Source organism: Cavia porcellus, unplaced genomic scaffold (genome assembly GCF_034190915.1).
Source record: "Cavia porcellus strain 051 isolate PalLab524CR breed Dunkin Hartley unplaced genomic scaffold, mCavPor4.1 scaffold_17, whole genome shotgun sequence".
Taxonomy (NCBI): Eukaryota; Metazoa; Chordata; class Mammalia; order Rodentia; family Caviidae; genus Cavia; species Cavia porcellus.
In genome coordinates this window covers 72342282-72351626 of record NW_026947500.1, presented here as the reverse complement: position 1 = coordinate 72351626, position 9345 = coordinate 72342282, and the positions used below count along the sequence as shown (strand labels likewise).

Here is a 9345-nt window from a genome sequence, read left to right as displayed (position 1 = left end):
CCTCTCTGGTTTTCTCTCTCTTGACCGGAAATGGCACACACTGAGCAGCTCCTGAGCCCACCGGGAACTCGGTGTGAAACCGCAAAGGTACCTACTAGGACTGCTCCCTCTAGCCCCAGAAAACACTCCAATGGCTGGGCCCCGCGCCAGACTTTTATTGTGAAGCCGAGGCCACAACCTATGAGGTAATCCTTGGAGTTTCAATTGAGGAGGACTCTCATTGGTCGGTTGCCTAAGCTCCGCCCAGGGTTCCCGGCGCCCCGCCTCCTCAGAAGCCTATAAAGGCGCGGGTCGTCGGGGCTGCCGGCAGCAGACACTTCTACCTCCAATCAGGCTGCCGCCAGGTGAGCGCGGGGGGAGGGCCGAGGCCGCTGCGCGGGGGGAGGGGTGCTCGGGGCTCCCCGAGGCCAGACGGGGCTGATCTGCAGGCCAACACCTGTGCAGCTTCTCAGGAAGCCACAGAGGTGGCGAATCGCAAGGGGCTCCACCCGGCCTGGCCGCCTGGTGGGGCGGGTAAGTTCGGGACTGACCGCGCGTGGGGGGGCAGGTCGGAGTGATAGTTTTAATTTCTGTGCGTGCGCGCGTGCGTGCACGTGGTGCGCGCCCCCAGGATGGCGGGGACAGAAAGGGGGCTCCCTGAGAGTCAGGAGAACAGAGACCGAGCAGTGTGAGGGGGCCGGGGAGGGAAGAGGAAAACGCCAGGCAAGTTATGTGAGCGCCCCGGTAGGGGAAGCGCTCGTCCCCCACCCCATCGATTCAGCACCGGGGCTCCGGACAGCGCCGCGCGGTCCGGCTCAGCACCGGGCTGCGGACAGCTCCTGGCCACGGCCTGGCCTTTCCCCGCTGATTTCTAGGTGAGGGGTTACACTGAGCTGCCTGGAGCTCCTGCGATGCACCCCCTCGATTAAGGGGTTCGCAGAGTGAATTATTTTCCAGAGGAGGAAGCGACGGCGTGAAGCCTGCGAGTCCTTGACAGGTAACTGCCACCCGCCGAGTGGACACTCCCGGGCCCTTTCCAGGCTTCAGGGCACTATGCCCGGAGGGCCATGCGCTTGGTGCCACGCTGTCCCCGAGTCGGGGCTGCCAGCCGGCTGCTTGTAGTCCCAGCGTGGGTCTGAGTTCCCTGGGATGGAATTGGGGGGCTGGGGTCCCCAGGGGCGGGAGCTCTCACAAGGGCCCACGCGGAACCCTCCACCCCGACCCCACATCCGCCCAGCTCCAAGTCCCCTGTGTCCCATGTGCCCGTGGGGGGCCTGGGTCCCGGGGATCTCACCCTGCCTCTCCCAGGGGCACCGGGAACAGCAGGCCACGCAGAAGCAGGAAATGCGCGCCTCCAGCTCCACCCAGGTGAGGCCACGGCGCGGGCCCGGGGTCTCAGGCGCGGGGCTGAGGCCGAGGGAGGAGCCCGCGGGGCTGTGGCCCAGCGCTGTGTGGAAGACTAGTGATTTTGTTGTTCTGATGTTGGATGACAACAAGTCACAGCCGGCCACACAGCGCGGGCTCCCGGCGTCAGTCAGCAGCAGGGGACAAGCGAGGAGGGGGTGGGCTTGGGGGTCAGCGAGCAATCGCCCCACCACCACCGTGGCCAGCTGATGCCATGGGCCGCGGGCACAGGGATGGCTGGGAAGGACACCTCTGTGTCACACAGCAGATGTGACTCGGGCTGGGGTGCAGCTCGGTAGCAGGAGCCTGTGACCCCCACACATATCTGACTCGAAACCCGAGAGCCTTCCCTGCCCAGCCATGCAGGGGAATCAGTGGGGAATGGCCTTCGAGGTCCCCTCGCCAGCCAGGGCACTGAAGACACCTGAATAAAAGTTCCAGAAGTGACTTCTGTCCCCCGTCCTCCATCGGGCCCCCAGATGCCCGCAGGACGGGGTGAGCGTGTCCATCACACCCTCTGTGACATCCGATTCCAGTCACCGAGCCCACATGGGATTGCTTCTGGCTCCCAGGCCGCCGTCTTGTTGCCAGCTTGGCTGGGAAGCCACTGTCCCCTCCGGCCCAGAGCTCCGCAGGGCTGACCGCCTTCCTGCCCGGGCTTCTTTCCATCAGGGGCAACTGAGTCCCAGCACCGAGCGTGTGATTTACAATCCCGCAGACCTGGGCCATCGAGGCCCTGGAGTGGACTCCTGCCATGCTCGTGTGTCTGGTCCCTGTGGCTCTGTGGGCTCCCTGCTGTGTCCCCAGTGCCCCTTCCAAGGCCGGGCACCCAGCAGGTGCTCAGTACCTGCTTGTGGAATCCACAAAGGCATCAGAGACTACACCGATAAGTCAGTCGATGCACCACACGCGTTCAGCCCTCTCGGGGCCTCCCCACAGAGATACCATGGGGCGACATCGGTGCCAGGTGTTTATCGAGGGACTATAATTAAATTTATGGGCTCTCAAGGGCCGGCCAGCCAGCTAATAGCCCCGTGGGAGAGCCCGGCTCGTTTAATTAGCAATTACGAGGCATTGATTCTTCATTAGCTCGGGCAAGCGGTGTCTCCCTCCTCAGCCGCCGGCAAATGAAACCGGGCTGTCTCGGGAGCGTTTCCCTGGTGGAGAAAACGGAATTAGGGAACCCCAAAGTGCCACAGGCACCCGATGGGGTAAAGTCAGCACAGGGGATTCGCAGTCTGGGTGAAGTCTAATTGCAGGGGAGATTCCAGTGAGTTTAGAATCATCCTCTGAGAACAGGAAAGAGAAAGGAATCCATATACTGTCTTGTGGTGGTGCACACCTGTGATCCCAGCACTCGGGAGGCTGAGGCAAGAAGATCGCTGCGAGTTCGAGACCAGCCTGGGCTACAGAGTGAGCTCAAGGCCAGCCTGAGCTACACAGTGAGACCCTGACTCAAAAAGACGAGAGAGAGAGAGAGAGAGAGAGAGAGAGAGAGAGAGAGAGAGAGAGAGAGTCAGCCAGCCCTGGGTGTCCACTGGCCACCCCCAAATGAGCCACTTTGAACACAGCACCCCATCCATGCAACCTGCAGGTCTCCTCGCCTGCCATGTGGCCCGCACCCTCAGCCCGAGGCAAGTCACTGCCTCCACCATCTGCTCCTCTTCAGCCTGCTGTCAGCAGGTCGAGGGTCTCAACCCCGGTCCACATGCACACCCACCATTGCAGGGCTGTGTGTGTGTGTGTGTGTGTGTGTGTGTGTGTGTGTGTGTGTGTCGGGACTGACCAGGGCCTCCACACTGAGCTCCATCACCACCCATTTCTCCTTTGGAGACGAGGTCTTGCCGAGTCATTGGCCCTGGCTGAGCTCAAATTTGCAACCCTCCTGCCTCAGCCTCCTAGAACGTTGTGGTGCCTGCACCCAGCTCAGTGATGGCTTTCACCCTCCATGTCTAGCTCGGGGGCGGCACCCAGTAACTATTCACTGAGGGTGTCACGAGATAAGGCCAGCCACCCACCACCCCGTCCTGGCCACCCCGTCCTGGCCAGCCCTGAGAATCCACCCGCAGCTGCTCGGGCTGCTGACCCCGCCGAGGCAAATGAGATGCCCCTGCCTCCGGCCTTCGCGCTGACAGATGGCTGGTGATGCTTCCTCTCCTCCTGGGGTCTTGTTGAAAAGACTCCTGCGGGCCTGGAACCCCATTCTGACCCACGGCAGATCCCGAGGGTCAAGGGCATAGTTACCAGGGCACTGCCTTCGCCTCAGACACAGCCACCACGTGCTCCTGGCTCCCCAGTCACGCGCACTCTGGCCACTTTTCCCCAAACTTGGGTGTCCTACGGCCTCCTCAGGTTGAATACTTAAGTAGCAACGGACTCACAGGACTTAGCTGTCACCGTACTCCAAATGACAGCTTCATACCTGGGCACAGGGATGCACACCTCTAATCCTGGCACTGAGGGAAGCTGAGGCAGGAGAATCTCAAGTTCAAGTCCCACCTAAACAATTTAGTGAGACCCTGCATCAACATAAAAGGAAATAAAAATAAAATGGGCTATTCAGCCGGGTGTGGGAAAGCACACCTGTCATCCCAGCACTCGGGAGGCTGAGGCAGGAGGATCACTGCAAGTTCAAGTCCAGCCTGGGCTTCAAAGTGAGCTCAAGGCCAGCCTGGACTGCACAGCCAGACCCGGTCTCAGAAAGACATAAATAAAATAAAATAAAATAGGTTAGGGATGTAGCTCAGTGGTAGAGTATGCTGGGTTTGAACCTCAGTAACCAGGTGGGGTGAGGATGGAGAGAGAGAAGAGTTACAGCTTCATCAAGAAGGGCAAAACTCAAATCCAACCAAGAAGGAATGCGAAAGATAAAGATGGGAGGGTGGCAAAGACAGACCCCGCGTTCTCCCCCGATGGAGCTGAGTTCACGTGTCAGCGTGTTTGGTGCTACTGTAACACAGCGCCTGAGGCTGGATGATTTCTAAAGAAAAGAGGTTTGAGGACCGCAGTGTGGGGAACCGGGCTGAGCCCACCCCTGGTGACAGCCTCCTTGGCGGGGCACTCGGGTGGCACAGGGCATCCTGGGGAAGGACAGGGGAGTCACACGGGCGCCCGTGTGTCCTCTGACCTCCGTCCCTCCTCTGACAAAGCCACCCCACCCTGCGAGCTCATCTGACGTCCGTCTCCCCAGACAGCAGGCTCAGGGCTTGGGGTGGCACCACGAGGGCAGGCACAGGCCCCCGCCTCCGGGTCCCTGTCCTCCATTTCTGGGGCGCGTAGCTTAGGAAATGTTGCTGTGCTCAGCTGAAAACCGGGGGCTGTGATGCGCAGAGGGGGAGGACAGCTGCGGGGACAGGTCCTATCTCTGCTGCAGAAGCTACACATCCAGGAATATGTCCTCCTGGACGCCTGTATCCGCCCCAGAGCTCCCAGAGGCCGATTTCCTGGCTCTAACAGCCAGAAGCAAGACTCGAGGTTACACAGCAGGAAAACTCAAATGATGACAAGGCAGAGGGCACAGCAAAGTAGCGATGTCACTGCTACGGTTTGGAGCTGAACATTCCACCAAGTCCCGTGTGTTAAAAAATAGTCTCTAGCTTGGCCCTGCTGAGAGGTCGTGGGACCTTTAAAAGGCGGGGCTTAGGTCACTGAGGGTGTGGCCTGGGGCGTGGCCATTGAGGTCTGGATTGACACCAATCCACTGTTCTGCAGTGAAGCCAAGGCCCTGTGGCCAGAGATCGTGAACTGAAGTCCCCTAAGCCGTGAACCAGGACTGCGGAGTCCTGAGACGTGCGCAGGCATGGGGCTCAGGCAGCAGCGTCACAAGTTCAAAGCCAGCCTGAGGAATTTAGCAAGACCCTGTCTCAAAATAAAATTTTCATAAAAACATCGGGGCTGTAGCTCAGCGGTGAGTGTTTACCTCACATGGTGTGAGGTCTGAGATTTCCACTCCAGGGCTATTTTTTTTTAAAGATAGCAAAAAAAGGGCACCCTAGGATGTGTCTATGGGTTAACCAGACCACAGAGAGGAAGAAAAAGAAACTACCCATCTCCTCTGGCCACAGTGGGACAGGAAAGAGAAACACCCATTTTTCTCATGTGCCTGGGACCAAACACCTGTTTGTTGAATGAATATTAAGAATTGAGAGCTAGAGTCCAGGCACTGACGGAGGCTGAGGCACGAGGATCACAAATTCAACTCTTTCCCTGAAGCAACTGAGGCAGACCCTGAGTCCAAATAAAAAATAAATGGAAAAGAGATAAAGTGAAAATAAGACCGGCGGGGGTGCCGCCCCGTGGTGGAGCACCCTGCGTTCCGTCTGCAGTGCCAGAGCAGCTGGGAAAATTACAAATCCTCAGCCAGCGTTTCTGGAGGGCGGGCTGCTGTACCCCACTGTGGTTCGAGCACTTTCGGCTTGGGTTTGTGGTGCTGGAGGTTCAGTCTGGACCCCCAGGGTTGTGAGCTAAGCGCTCCCGGCTGAGCTGCCCCCAGACCCTTTTATTATCCTCTGAGACAGGGTTTTACCAAATGCCCGCGCTGGGCTTGAACCTGCAGCCCTCCTGCCTCAGCCTCCGAAAGTGCACCAGTGTCAAACCTGTGCCACTGCTGCCCCCGCCACGTCCCTTTTCATGGCTAAATGATATTCCACGGTGTCTGGGCCACGTTTGATCCATCCTGACAGTGTCTTGGTGGCCTCAGACAGTATCTCCCAAGAGGCAGGTTCTGTACAGAACCACTTTTCCAAAAAAAAAACCCAGAGAGGTCAGGCAAGTTGGCCCAGGTCGTCCAGCTAGCGGGCCCCAAGGTCAGTTTAGGATCCACAGTTGGCGTCTGCAGGCTGGACCACTGGCCTGCACCTCTCATGGCTCGGTGCTCAGAAGCAGCAAGACGGCCACGCTGTGTCCCTGTCACGTTCCCAGGGGAGGATGTCAAGGTCCACAAGGACGGGGTGGGCCAGGAGTGGGGGCCCCTGCCTGTGATCCCAGCGCCCAGGAGGCTGAGGCAGGAGGATCGCTGCACGTCCAAGCCCGGCCCAGACCACCCGAGAGTTCAAAGTCAGCCTGAACTACACTGCGAGAGCTTGTTTCAAAACTCACACACACACACACACACACACACACACACACACACACACACACGTTAGGAACACAAGCGGGCTTAGGTAGTCAGACCATGAGTCACCCCCACCCAGGGGGTCTTCCTGACCCCTGCCCACGCCGGCTCCTGCGTGTGTGTGTTTCCGAGAATTTTATTTTGGAGAGCAGGTCGGGGAGGAAGACAGGACCGGCCAGGCAGGCTGGGGGTCCATCCGCTGCCCAGAGAGCCTTGATTGCTTCCGGCCCCTTAATGGGTCCTTCACTGGAGAGCGGTTTGGGTTTCCATGGTAACAGGCAGGCAGCCTCCGGAGGAGGAGATGCCTGCGCCCCCCTGCAGCCCACAGCGGTGTCTGGGGCCACCCCGCTCTGTGGCCGCCATTTCCCACCCACCCCCCACCTCCCGTTCCAGGGGGTGCAAGCCCGGCCTGGGTGGGGGTCACAAAACTTCTCCGGGCCCGGGGGGGGGGGAGGCCTCTGCCTGGGCACTGTCACCAGGCCCAGCAGGGCCCGGACAAACTTACAGTGGCCAGCTGCCCATGGCGAAGCACACTGTGCCCCAGCACTCGGGAGGCTGAGGCAGGAGGGGCCCGAGTGTGAACGCAGCCCGAGCAACTTAGCCAGGGAGCCAGACCCTGTCTAAATACAAAAAAGGAGGAGGTGGGGGAGCTCAGACCTGGGGAGCAATCTCCAACCCCCCCAAAAAGGGGGGCTGTACCCTGCTCTTTGATCTGGAACCCCCTAAAATGTTCACTGGAGGGGAGGGGAGATACTAAATGGACCACAGCTGCCAGGGTGCCAAGCTGGGTGTTTCTTTCTTCCTCCTGGGATGTTTTTGTTTGTTTCGGGTTCTTTGGGGTTCAGGGCACTTGGCCACCCAGCCACACCCACAGCCCTTTTTAATTTTTTTTGCTGACACGGGATCACTAAATTGTCCAAGCTGGTGATCCTCCTGCCTCAGCCTCCTGAGTGCCAGGGTTACAGCTGTGTGCCACCCCACCTGGTGGCTTCTTTTGTTAGCTTGTGGACCCTCAGACAGCTAAAAAGCCAGGCCCGCTGGCACAGGGGCCAGAGGATCTCCTTGGGGCTCTGGCCTGGCGGTCTTTGGGTTGGATAGATCTCTGTCACGGCAGTGGGCTTCCCTACACCTCCACATGTCCCCGTGGTGACCTCTGATGCCAGGGCGTCATTTCTGGGTTTCCCATGTGCCGCGAGGATCTGGAGATAACACCCTTCCATATGGTGCTTCTGTAAGATGTCCCGTGGCCCCGTGAATCCCCTCCCATCTCCCCACCTCCCCTGCTCCCTCTGCTCCAGCCGCACAGGCTTCTCCTTGCTGGTCCTGCGGCCCAAAGCTCCATCCTGCCCCAGGGCCTTTGCTCGGGCTGTGTGTTCTCTCTCCCTAGATTTTCATACATTGCTTTCTCAAAGGACACCTTCCAGGTGACCAAGGCCAGGCCCTGGGCTCCATCCCTAGTACTGCAGACAGGGACGGACAGACAGGAGGGGACAGGGAATGAGGGATGAAAGAAAACAAAAAAACAAAAGAGAAAAGACACCCCCAGCAAAGATATCCCGGGTCCCCTTTCTCAGACTCTGAATCCCCTTCTGGCCTCTTGTGATGTCGTCAGCCAGCGCCAGAGCTTCCCCCAGCACTGCCCACTGCCCAGTCTCCTTTCTACCTGACAGCTGAGGACAGAATTGCCTCCGTCCCGGCGCACTGCACAGCGCAGGTCCAGCCCCCAGAAGGGGACGAACCCTCATCTCGGTACCACACTCTGCGCATGCTCCAATCCCGCCTAGAGCTGGGCACAGCGGACCACGGCGGTCATCTCGGCACTCGGGAGGCTGAGGCAGGAGGGTCACTGCCAGCTCAAGGCCAGCCTGAACTGCATAGTGAGACTCTGTCTCAAAAAGACAAAAAATATTTTAAAATATTTTAAAAGTAAATATTTAGGGGGCTGGGGATTTAGCTCGCAAGCAGGCAGTCGTGAGTTCGATCCCTGGTACCGATAAAAACGAAAAAGACAAAAAAAAAGTAAATATTTATAAACATTATTTATGAATATAAATATTTATTTTTAAAATATAAAAATTTTTTTTTCATCAGTGACAGGAGCACACACCTCTACCATGCCAATGACTCAGGAGCTGAGGCAGAAGAATCAAATGTTCAAGGCCCCACCAGGGGAATTTAGTGAGACCTTGTCTCAAAATAAAAAATAAAAGGGGCTGGGGATTTAGCTCAGCGGCATAAGCACCTGCCTTGCAAGCAGGTGGTCGTGAGTTCGATCCCCGTTACCGATAAAAAAGAAAGTAAATAAAAAATAAAAACAAAAAATAGTACTGGGAATGTGTGTCGGTGTGAAGGCTCTGGTTTCCATCTCAGGACCTTAAAGGGGGGGGGGGCGTTCTCTGTGTTGTCTGAATGTTTCTCATTGCAAACGCTGACAAGCTCCCAGGCAGGAGGTGGCCCATCCCTAAGCCTCCCGTCACCTCCCTGGGGACAGGGACGGGCAGTGCAGGGACAGGACGCTCTCAGATTCAAGCCTAGCCTGGGAACTTTGTTTCGTTTATTTGGTTTAAGGGCTGGGATGTAGCTCAGTGCAAAGGCCCTGGTTCAACTCACAGTATAATTAATGCATCAACTTTCACAGGCAGGAAAGCAGCGGGCGCACCAGGCACGCGCACCCTGCGACAGGTGGGCTGCAGCGGTGTCCAGGGTGTGACCGGGAGACGCAGACGACGGCTGGGTGAGGCCCTTTATTACTACGGGAACCGGACGTTTCCACGGCTCCCCCAAGGCCTCCCTCCCCTCCAATACGTCAAACCGTCACTCCCGCGTCTCTCCAAAGCGCCTCTGAGGTC

General features: G+C 58.1%; 1 long non-coding RNA gene across 2 annotated transcripts; it reads left to right on the top strand.

The window, feature by feature from the left end:
• The first annotated feature begins 289 nt into the window (after positions 1-289).
• On the top strand, positions 290-5271 carry LOC111755268 (uncharacterized). Of its 2 annotated transcripts, XR_010040467.1 has the most exons (4): positions 290-344; positions 855-976; positions 1288-1347; positions 2056-5271. It is a non-coding gene; the product is annotated as an uncharacterized LOC111755268 (long non-coding RNA). The 2 variants fall into 2 exon arrangements; XR_010040466.1 differs by lacking the exon at positions 290-344 and having other exon boundaries at positions 386-976.
• The last annotated feature ends 4074 nt before the right edge of the window (positions 5272-9345 follow it).